Source organism: Dasypus novemcinctus, chromosome X (assembly GCF_030445035.2).
Source record: "Dasypus novemcinctus isolate mDasNov1 chromosome X, mDasNov1.1.hap2, whole genome shotgun sequence".
Classification (NCBI taxonomy): Eukaryota; Metazoa; Chordata; class Mammalia; order Cingulata; family Dasypodidae; genus Dasypus; species Dasypus novemcinctus.
In genome coordinates this window covers 46,754,619-46,763,769 of record NC_080704.1, presented here as the reverse complement: position 1 = coordinate 46,763,769, position 9,151 = coordinate 46,754,619, and positions in this window count along the sequence as shown.

Sequence of the window (9,151 nt, the reverse complement as noted above, 5' to 3'; positions counted from 1 at the left end):
TCTATGAGTTTGCTTATTCTAATTGTTTCAAATTAGTGAGACCACACAATATTTGTCCTTTCGTGCCTGGCTTATTTCACTGAACATAAAGTCTTCAAGGTTCATCCATGTTGGTGCATGCATCAGGACTCCAATCCTTTTCATGGCTATATGTATGTATATGCCACATTTTACCGATCCATTCATTGGTGGATGACACTTCAGTTGCTTCCATCTTTTGACAATTGTGAATAATGTTACTAGGAAAATTGGTGTGCAAATATTTGTTTGAGTCTCTGCTTTCAATTCTGTTGGGTATATACCTAACAGTGGGATTGCCGGATCATACAGTAGTTTTATACTTTGCTTTCTGAGAAACGCCGAAACTGTCTTTCACAGTGGCTAAACCATTTTTGCATTCTCATCAGCAGTGAATGATGGTTCCTGTTTCTCTGCACCCTCACTAACACTTGTTCTTTTCCATTTTTTAAATAGTAGCCATTCTAATGGAAAGTGAAATGGTGTCTTGTTATGGTATTGATTTGCATTTCTCTGATGGTTAATGATGTTGAGCATCTTTCCATGTGTTTTCAGGCCATTTGTATACCTTCTTTGCAGACATGTCTTTTCAAGTCTTTTGCCCATTTAAAAAATTGTTTGTTTTTTTGTTGTTAAGACGAAGGATTTCTTTATATATTCTGGATATTAAACCCTTATCAGATATGTGGAGAAAAATATTTTCTCCCATTATGTAGGTTGTCATTTTACTTTCATGATTAAGTTGCTTGAGGTTCAAAAGTTTTTAATTCTGATAAGGACCCATTTATCTATTTTTTTTTCTTTTGTTTCTTGTGCTTTGGGTGTGAAGTCTAAGAAACCATTGCTTAACCCAAGGTCCTGAACATGCTTTCCTAAATTTTCTTTTAGGAGTTTGATAGATCTAGCTCTTATATTAAGGTATTTGACCCATTTTTAGTTGATTTGTGTATATGGTGTAAATTAGGGGTCCTTCTTCTTTTCATTGCAAAAAGAGACCCATTTTTCCCAACACCATTTGTTGAAGATACTACTCTTTCCCAACTGAGTGATTGCACCCTTGTCAAAAATCATTTGACCAAAATGAACAACAAAAATCAGTTGGACATAAATGTAAGGGTTGATTTCTGAGCTCTCAGTTCTATTCCAGCATTCTATTTGCCTGTCTTGATGCAAGTTCCATGCTGCTTTGATTACTGTGGCTTTGTAATAAGTTTTACAATTGGGAAGTGTGAGTCCTCCAACTTTATTCTTATTTTCAAGATGGCTATGGCTATTCAGTGTCCCTTACCCTTCCATATGAATTTGATGATTGGCTTTTCCATTTCTGCAAAATGCTTGTTGGAATTTTGATTAGGATTGCATTGAATCTATAAATTGTTTTGGGTAGTATTGACATCTTAATAACACTTACTCTTCCAATCCATGAACACGGAACCTCTTTCCATTCATTTAGGTCTTCTTTGATTTCTTTTAGAAATGTTTTGAACTTTTCTGTGTATAAATCCTTTACATCCGTGGTTATATTTATTACTAGATGTTTGATTATGTTAGTTGCTATTGTGAATGGAATTCTTTTGTTGATTTCTTCTTATGATTGTTCATTGCTATTGCATAGAAACACTACTGATTTTCGGGTGGCGATCTTATACCTGCCACTATGCTGAATTCATATTAGTTCTAGAAGCTCTGTTGTAGATTTTTCAGGATTTGCTCTATATAGGATCATATCATCTGCAAATAGGAAAAGTTTTAATTCTTCCTTCCCAATTTGGATGCCTTTTTACATCTTTCGCTTGCCAATTGGTCTGGCAAGAACTTCCAGTATAATGTTGAATAACAGTGGTGTCTTGTTCCAGATCTTAGAGGGAAAGCTTTCAGTCTTTCACTATTAAGTAGGGATGTTAGCTGTGGGTTTTTCATATATGCCCTTTATCATGTTGATCAAGTATCCTTCTATTCCTAGTGTTCTAAAAAAATTTTTTTTAATCAAGAAAGGGTGATGTATTTTGTCACATGCCTTTTATACATTGAGATGATTATGTGGACTTTTCCTTCATTCTGTTAATGTGGTGTATTACATTATTTGAGTTTCTTATGTTGAATCAACCTTCCATACTAGTGATAAATCCCACTTCATCATGGTGTATTATCCTTTTAATACGGTGTTGAATTCGGTTTCTTAGTATTCTGTTGAGGATTTTTGCATCTATATTCATAAGAGAAATTGGTCTGTCATTTTGTTTTCTTGTGATATTTTTATCTGGCGTTCATATGAGGGTGATTTGGCCTTGTAGAATGAGTTAAGGAGTATTTCCTCCTTTTCATTTTTTGGAAGAGTTTGAGCACAATTGGAATTAAGTCTTGGAATGTTTGGTAAAATTCTCCTGTGAAATCATCTGGTCTTGGGCTTTCCTTTGTTGGGAGATTTTTTTGATTACTGATTCAAACTCTTTACTAGTTATTGGTTTGTTGAGACCTTCTATTTCTTCTTGAGTCAATATAGGCAGTTTGTATGTTTCTAAGAATTTGTCCCTTTCATCTAGATTATCTAATTTATTGGCACACAGTTGTTTGAAATTGTTAAGGCTGCCAAGGCAATATACCAGAAATGAGTTGGCTTTTGCAATGAGGATTTATTAGTTTGAAAGCTTACAGTTTTGAGGCTGAAAAAAATGTCTAAATAGAAGCTTCATCAGGAGATGCCTCTCCCCCCTGCCCTGCCCCCATGCCCCCAGCTGCAGCTGTGAGTGATCAGGCACATGGCAGGACACAATGGCAGCATCTTCTGGACTCTGCCTTCTCCCTCCAGGCTCTGTTGCTTTCAGCTTCTGGCTGCTCTGTCTGTGGCTTTCTCTCTCAGCCTCAGCTTCCATGGGACAGTCTTACAGTTCTACTGATTTCGGCTTCCGGCATCTGGGGATTCCTCACTCACCTTCTAGGAGTTTCCCTCTGTTTCTGAGGCTCTGCTGTTTCTAGTTGATAAAGAACTTCAGTAAGAGGATGAAGAGACACCCCAAGCTACGACTTCCTGGAGTAAAATGGCCATTAACCAAATCTAATCCAATCAAAGATTCACAATGGGTTCACACCCACAGGAATGGGCCTATTTAAGAACGTAATTTTCTAGAGTCCACAAAAGACTCAAACTATTGCAGTGTTTCTTGTTTCCTTATCTTTAAAATGGGCAGAATGGTACCTGGATGGATTTTGTGTGGCTCAAATGGAATAACAGAAGTGAAAGAAGCATCTTGTATGTGAAATGCCATGATGGGTGAAATTCCTTTATTTCAAGGAATATTCTTTGGCTTAGAAATTTTTTACAGCTTATGGACAAAATAGATGCTCAGAAGTAATATGTTTTTTGAAATACAGATTTTATTTAGAAACTCTAAAGTAGAAAAAAACTGTCAGAAAGACCAGGTGATAAATAGGTTTCCAATAAAATGGAATTTTAGGGCAACAAAAGTCTAAAAGGACACAAAAAAGAAATTGCACCACTGTCATTTGAGCAATGGCTAGTTACTTGCACTTTTTTGGCATTGTTAATCACTGAATCTGGGTTTTCCTCTGAATTCCACACAAAGCATGCACTACACAACAATTTTATACCTGCTTTCTACTCATATTTTAGGACAAGCTACCGCCAGAAACAAATCAGTACAAATACATCTGGGGCTGAACAATCTCAGTAGTGGGTGACACACATTTTGCAAAATTCTGTGAAACACAGGGACTGAATAGGCTGTGGGCAAAAGCAAATTAGGGGAAGTTAAGGAATGAAATATATATACATATTTTAAAGATTTATTTTATTTATTCCCTCCCCCCATTCCCCCTGTTGTCTGCTCTCTGTGTCCATTTGCTGTGTTTTCTTTTGTGTCTGCTTATATTCTCATTAGGTGGTTCTGGGAACCAATCCTGGGAACTTCTGGAGTGGGAAAGAGGCGATTACTCTCTTGAGCCACCTCAACTCCCTGTTCTGCTATGTCTTCTTTTTTTTTTAAAGATTTATTTATTTATTTAATTTCCCCCCCTCCCCTGGTTGTCTGTTCTTGGTGTCTATTTGCTGCGTCTTGTTTCTTTGTCCGCTTCTGTTGTCGTCAGCGGCACGGGAAGTGTGGGCGGCGCCATTCCTGGGCAGGCTGCTCTTTCTTTTCACGCTGGGCGGCTTTCCTCACGGGCGCACTCCTTGCGCGTGGGGCTCCCCCACGCGGGGGACACCCTTGCGTGGCACGGCACTCCTTGCGCGCATCAGCACTGCGCATGGCCAGCTCCACACGGGTCAAGGAGGCCCGGGGTTTGAACCGCGGACCTCCCATGTGGTAGACGGATGCCCTAACCACTGGGCCAAAGTCCGTTTCCCTGCTATGTCTTCTTATTTCCTCTCCTCTGTGTCTCTTGTTGCATCATCTTGCTGAGCCATCTCTCCCCATCTGCCGGCACTCCTGCGTGGGGCAGCATTCCCGCGTAGGCCGGCACTCCATATGGTCCAGCTTGCTGCATGGACCAGCTTGCCCTTACCAGGAGGCCCTAGGCATCAAACCCTGGAGCTCCTATATGGTAGATGGGAGTCCAATTGGTTGAGCCACATACATTTCTCAGGAATGAAATATTTTAAATATTAATAATTAAACCAGTCATGGTACTGTATTTTCTGGAAAAGAAAATTAAAATTTAGTAATGCACTAAAAAATTTATCTCCAAAGAGATTAGTGCACTGGCAAAGCATTCCAATAGCAGTGGAGAGCTGTGGGCAGCAGGTACTGAAAACACCACAGCCTTGCAGATCCAAGGTAGTGATGGCATTCACTGATCACTCCCTTTGCCAGCAGTCCAGAAAGAACTTGCAGCATTCTCACCTGCCTGCTGTATGTCCATTCTAAGCTGCAAAATTTAAGGAGCCAAATAGGAGTTTCCAGTGGGCAAGGGGAGCAGATTAGAGAAACATGTTACATGTAAACTTAAAAGACAGTAAAATGGGACACAATACCCACTCAAATTCCAGAGATGTGAGCAAGTCCCTAAAAGTAGTTGTTACATTAAAAAGCCAGACATACCTTATGTAGCAGTTTGACATTGTTTATGAATTCCAAAAACAGTTATTAGATTATGATCATAAACTGGTCTGTCAGAGATATCACTTTTAATGGATTAATCATAATTAAGACTTTGATTGGGCCATGTCAGTAGGGCCCAATAGGTGGGGACTTACAGAGAAAAGACATGGCAAAGGACAGAGTTGGGAGTTTTGAGCTGAAGCCCAGGAAGCGAACACATAGGAGAAGAACACAGAGGAATAGAGACGACTCAGACGACTCCTTAGACATGGCAGAAGCCCCAGGGGAGAGAGAGAGCCATTCACCTGATAGTCCACAGCTGGCCTTGCGGAGAGAGCAGAGCAGCAGAGCCCAGAGAGAAACAGAACCCTGGGAAGAGTGGAACCCAGGAAGCCTGAACTCTTGGCAGATGTCAGTAGCCATCTTGCCCCAACATGTGGCAATAGACTTTGGTGAGGAAGTAATTTATGCTTTTTGGCCTGGTAACTATAATCTTCTACCCCAAATAAATACCCTTTATAAAAGCCAACAGACTTCTGGTATTTTACATCAGCACCTCTTTTGGCTGACTAACATATGTTATTTCCCAAAAAAGCCACAATACACAGAAATTTGGGGGATAATTGGAAAAATCATCAGAGAAATGATCAATGAAAATTCAGCCCTTTAACTCAACTATCTCAGGGTTGAAACACACCCTGTATTCATCCAGGCAACAATACCTCTTGCCACTGGTCAGTGACACCAAATGGTTTTACAGAACAACTTTCCTTTTGGGCCAATGTCTAGGCCTATAAGGATTCAAGCAGCCCTGCAAAGCCTGTGAACAGCAGGTTCCCAAAGTTCCAAGGTCTGGTCCTTCCGTCCTAAACACAGTTCAAACACATAAAATCTGTCATATTACATTTTGTATTTTGAAATATGGAAGCATATTTTAAATACTCTTAAGGCATTTATGTATTAACATTTTTTGCCAAGATTTCATATTAGCTTAAAATTCAAAAGTCTTTACCACACTCAGCTAAGATGGAGGTGAAGAAGGACAACCACCACACCATGGAGCCTAGAGTGATTACAACTGAAAATGGGAGGATTGCATCCAGCATCCAGGTGGAATCTGAGCCTCCTCTTGACATAAAGGTGCAATGGACACAACCAATCCAGTGTCCACATAGAAGAGGTGGCATTGGATTGGGAAAAGTGGACATAATGGACAAAGGGTATGGGGAAAGGCAGGAAGAGATGAGAGGTGGAGGCGTCTTAGGGACATGGAGCTGCCCTGGATGGTGCTTCAGAGGTAATCACCGGACATTGTAAATCCTCACAGGGCCTACATGATGGAATAGAGGAGAGTATGGGCCATGATGTGAACCAATGTATATGAGGTGCAGAGGTGCCCAAAGATGTACTTACCAAATCCAATGGATGTGTCATGATGATGGGAACGAGTGTTGTTGGGGGGGGGGGGAGAGGGGGGGTGGGGGGGTGGGGTTGAATGGGACCTCACATATATATTTTTAATGTAATATTATTACAAAGTCAATAAAAAAAAAAAAAATTAAAAAAAAAAAAATTCAAAAGTCTTTCCGTTTCTCTACTGAGGTCTCCACTTTAACGTATTACATAACAACACCTTTTCTAACTGTGTTTCCAGCAACCACACTGGTGAGCCCCATGGTCAGCCTCTTTGTTCCTTAGGTGAGCCAACTAGATGTTAATTCTGCTCTGCTACAAGATAAAAAAGCTCCTAACTCATGCTTAATCATACTTAATGGAAAAGGAGGGAAACTGGCAAAGTACACTTTTTAAGATGTACTTTTTGCTTATGAAAAGAAACCAGGGAGTCCTCTAAGAATAACAAAAGGGAGTGTTTTACGGTTAAGCATGGAATTTGGAGTGAAGAAATCAGGATGTTGCTCTGCTGTTTTTTTTTGGGTTGTTAATAGTCTTGTTGTTCTTCCTGGGGCCCCCTTCATCTGGTATCACAAAGCCTTCCCCTGTGGCATAGAGAATGTCCACAATCCTCGGCAATACAGGGTCATTTTCCCCCTCATTCTCCTGGCAAATTAAATCAACAGGGCGATTAGTGTTGACCTCTCTGCAGGGTCATTTAGCAGTTTGGTTCATGACCTAGTAACTCCAATTCTGAAAGGTTATCCCAAGGAAGTGCTCTAATATGTCAAACATGTAACTGCTGGGCTTTAGCATTCTAGGGGTGAGCAAACTTCATCTCAGAGGTGGTTGTGTCTTGTGTCGAGGAAACACCAGAAGGAACTTTGATGGTACGTTCTCTTTGGGGAGTGCTTTGGTGGGCATAAGGGAGACTTAAGAGAGTTAATGAGGATTTACAGAGCTCCTTCTCTGTGTCAACACCTCTTCCAGATGGTGGGAATAAAAGCAATAAACAAAACAAAGTCCCTTCTCTCACTGGGGAAGAGACAATAAAAAATGAACAATATAATCAAATGTTGAGGTCTAGACCTCACCCTCCAAGAGCTTTGGGGTGATGGCCATACTTTCTCCAGTCTCTAGGGTATATAATCCTCCCTCTCTATAGCCTAGGGGCCAAACTCTCCCTGAATAACAGGACATAAGCTCCACCCTCTTCAAATGCTGGGGCAAACTCACCCTTTACACACACACACACACACACACACACACACACGGGTGAGGTCCCTCTCTTGGCTCTAGGAGATGTTTTATTCCAGACCTCAGCTTCCACGTTTTTCCTCTTGAAGTTGTTTTGCCTTCAATCTCACCTCTCCCTGTCCCTTTTAGTCCAGGCTGACAGTGGTTTCATTCATATATATCTCTCAAAAAGCTTTTTTGGTTTAGCGCACAGGAAACAGGGGCCCAAACTGTCAGACAGTAAGACTTTCCACAAGCCCTCCTGATAAATGCATTTCCTATCCTAAATTACAAGGAGATAGCTGGCTAGTTCCAAGTTCAATTAAATCCTTACATGGGGCACTATCTTCTGGGGGCTTGTTTTCAGGAAGCTCAGTATATCCCAACGCATCAATTTCTGTTTTTGTGTGTATGTGTGACCAGCAATTCAGTCCTTAGCTTCTCTTTCCTCTTGCATTTTGCTATAAACTGCAAGGAGAAGCCAGGCCACATTTTCCACATTTAATTTGAAAATCTGCTCAGCTAAATATCCAAGTTCACCATTTTCAAATTCTGCCTTCCATCTAACATCAGGAGTCAATTTTGCCAAGCTTTCTGCCTTTTTAAAACAAGGATTGCTTTTTTTCCATCCATCATTTCTGTCTAAGCCCTCAAAGAAATTACTTTGGGGTACATATTCCTACCAACAGTCTCGTCAAAGCAAACTAAGCTTTTTCTAACAAGCATCTCACAGTTCTTCCAAAACCTACCCCTTTAACCATTTATAAACCATTCTAATATTTTTGGTATGAGGCCCACTTGCCTGGTACCAATTTCTGTTTTAGTTTGCCAAAAGTGGTGCTAATGCAAAGTACCAGAAATGTGTTGGCTTTTATGAAGGGTATTTATTTGGAGTAAAAACTTACAGTTCAAAGGCCATGAAAAGTCCAACTCAAGGCACCATAAGAGGTGTTATCTCACCAAAGTCAGCTGCCACGTGTTGAAGCAAGATGGAAAGTGATCTCTGCCTGGTCTCTGCCTTCCACTCCGGGCTTCCTCTCTCAGGACTGGCTGCTCTGATTTCTTCCCAATTTCAGCCGCAAGCTGTAAAGCTTAAGGCTCATCTCTCATTTCCGTCACATGTCAGGGTCAAAAATGTCAGAGCTCTCTTTTCTGATGTGGCTCCATTTTTTTGGGGGGGAGCCCAGCAAGAGGGCAGAGACTCAACCTGAGTCATGCCTTACTGACATAGTCCAATTGAAAAGGTTGCTCATACTCACAGGGGTGGACCAGGCCACAAACATAATCATTCTCTTTTTGGGATTCATAAAATAATTTCAGACTGTTACATATGAGGACATTGTATTTGTACATGATTTTTCTGTAAACCTACAACTTCTCTAATTAAAAAAAAATTAAACAAAAAATAAGTAATGTTGGAAACTGAGGCACAGTGGTCTCACAAAGAG